Below are 2811 nucleotides of genomic sequence, written 5' to 3' on the forward strand. Positions count from 1 at the left end.
TAATTATGAAGAAATTAATTATGTAAGAATTAATAATGCGTGAATTAGTAATTTATGGATTGTAATGTAGAAATTATTCTTTGTTAAATGTTTATTTTATTTTGATTATACAATATGTTTAAAATAAATATGAGAGTTTTTTTATCATTTGATTGTTTAATCCATTACTACTAATATATGTATTAGTTTTCTACATCCTACCTTGCATAAATAAAATATAAATTTGTTGTATAACTCATCCATTTATTACTTATACCCTCAATGGAAAAAGCAACCAGACAGAACATTAATTATACTGACTTTTGTTCAAAGTAACTTAAGGCTAGTATTAATTATGTTACTCCTAATACATGAATAACTTAGCCTGTAACTAGCTACCAAACAGCCCCTAAGTACACGACACAGAAATGTTTATATTTTTCTATTTAATTATTGCTCCATAGCAAAACTCGAACAGAGAATCGTTGGGATGTTTTTCGCTAATGTAATTACAATTTTGAATATGTTCAAAATGTGAATTGTAGGCCAGTAGCTAAAGTGCTTAAGAAAAAAAATCTTTTTAATATGGAATATGGGAGGATGAAAATCACTCTTTAACCCAAAATGATTATCCTAACCACTTGCCAAAATCTAAACAAAATAATTTTGTTATTATGTTATTATATTTGTCATCTTTTAAAGATGTAATAACTAAAACTGAATCATATTTATATAGCATCAAAATAATCGTCAAAAGGCTTTTTAATGGAGTTACATTCCAAATCCTTTCCATTTGAACAGGGAACAGAAAATAGGAGAATTTTGACATTGGGAAAAAATAGTAATCTCGTTTTAGCAAAGAAAATTTAAAGTGAAAAAAAATAAAGTCAACCAACAACAGCAATAATAACCCAGTAATTTGGGAAGGACAATATATATACAAACTTAACCCTTACCAAGGAAATAGAGAGGTTGTTTCCGATAGACCCTCGGCTCCAAAAAAAAAATTAAAAAAAATTAAAGTGTGAAATAATAATCACTCTTTTGTCTCTTCAGTTCAGGTCTCCATAACTTTCCGCATAGTTAATCTCAGAAGAACGAAAGTTATATTTTGTTCATCATCAGAGACAAAAGAGGTCTTTATTTCATAACAGAAAAAAAAAACAAATAACTATAAACCAAAGATCCACTTCATATAAGAAAATTATAAGAAAGCTTAAGCTGCACAATTTGAGAAGAGAGTTGATTAACATTAGAAGGAGCAACTTCTGTAACCCTAGCAAAGATACAGACATTGTGGCTTTATTTATAAGGGCAAAAGTGAGCGGAATTATAGAATTAGAGCCCTAGGCAGTTTGGGCTACACTTTGTTTGGGCTCTTTACAATTATTTCAGCCTATCCTTGGTTAGCGCCGTGTATTTTGGCGTAGAAATGACACACGTAGCCACTTTAAAAGGCTGCTATTTAGGAATTAGCTAATATGTCCTGAATTTTAGTTTTCTAATTCAATTTTTCGGGATAATTCCTGAATTGTCCTGAAATAAAAAAAATTAGTTCAAATTTTCAGGACAAAATAAATACGGACTAATCTCTAAGTAGCATCCCTAAGAATGGCTAGTTGTGCACTTCTCCCTATTTTGACCCACACTACAATCTCTATAAGCAAGCTTAAGCTACAAACTAAAACGAAATTAATTATCTATCAATTTTGCAGGAATCAAATAAGAGAATAAAAAATTAGAGAAAACTACCCTCTATAGCCCCTCAAATTTTTAATAGCCCATGTTTTGTCCTACTTACAAAAAATGACCCTTCGGCCCAAACGTATTGCATATAGTAGCCGAAAGGAATAAGCATGACAACATAAGTGTCTGTGGCTCAGTGGTTAAAGTGCATGTTTCCTAAGCTGAAGGTCGCAGGTTTGACCCTCACATGGTGTGATAGAGCAACCCTTTTTTGCCTTTTTAAAAATTTTATATAGTGATAATCTATTTTGTACATATTTAGTGATAATCTATTAAAATTTTGAGGGGCTATAGATGGTAGTTTTCTCAAAGAAAGAGCAAACTTCATTTGTGGCCAGCCGCTAGAAACTAATATCAGTCGCCGGCCACAAAATTGCAGTATGCATTTTAACAGTCTATTTTGTATATATTAACAGTCTATTTATATAGTGACAGTCTATTTTGTATATTTTTTGTATAGTAACAGTCTATTTTGTATATATTTTGTATAATGAGAGCTAATTGTATATAAATTGTATAGTGATAGTATATTTAGTATATTTTTATATAGTGATAATCTATTTTGTACATATATAGTGATAATCTATTAAAATTTTGAGGGGCTATAGAGGGTAGTTTTCTCAAAGAAGGAGCAAACTTCATTTGCGGCCAGCTGCTAAAAACTAATATCAGTCGCTGGCCACAAAATTACAGTATGCATTTTATAGCCCAAAACTAATTAAAAGGCTAGCCACCGACTCAACTATCACGCAAGCACAATCCCATCCTTCATCTAGAAACCACTCTTCTCCAATTCCAACCCATGTTCCAAAATAGAAATATGAAATCTAAGATAAGAAGCAGGAATTTGAGATCTTCAATGTCGTCGTATTTTTTGCATATTTTTTGCATAGTGATAGTCTATTTTGTATATTTTTATATAGTAGCAGTCTATTTATATAGTGACAGTCTATTTTGCATATTTTTTGTATAGTAACAGTTTATTTTGTATATATTTTGTATAATGAGAGCTAATTGTATATAAATTGTATAGTGACAGTCTATTTAGTATATTTTTATATAGTGATAATCTATTTTGTACATATT

The 2811-nt window shown here is 30.1% G+C and overlaps 1 non-coding gene across 1 annotated transcript; it reads right to left on the bottom strand.

The window, feature by feature from the left end:
• Nucleotides 1–1025: 1025 nt before the first annotated feature.
• LOC142175597 (small nucleolar RNA Z159/U59) lies at nt 1026–1108 on the bottom strand. The gene has a single exon (XR_012704704.1). It is a non-coding gene; the product is annotated as a small nucleolar RNA Z159/U59 (small nucleolar RNA).
• Between the last annotated feature and the right edge of the window lie 1703 nt (nt 1109–2811).

Source organism: Nicotiana tabacum, chromosome 21 (assembly GCF_000715075.1).
Source record: "Nicotiana tabacum cultivar K326 chromosome 21, ASM71507v2, whole genome shotgun sequence".
Lineage (NCBI taxonomy): Eukaryota > Viridiplantae > Streptophyta > Magnoliopsida > Solanales > Solanaceae > Nicotiana > Nicotiana tabacum.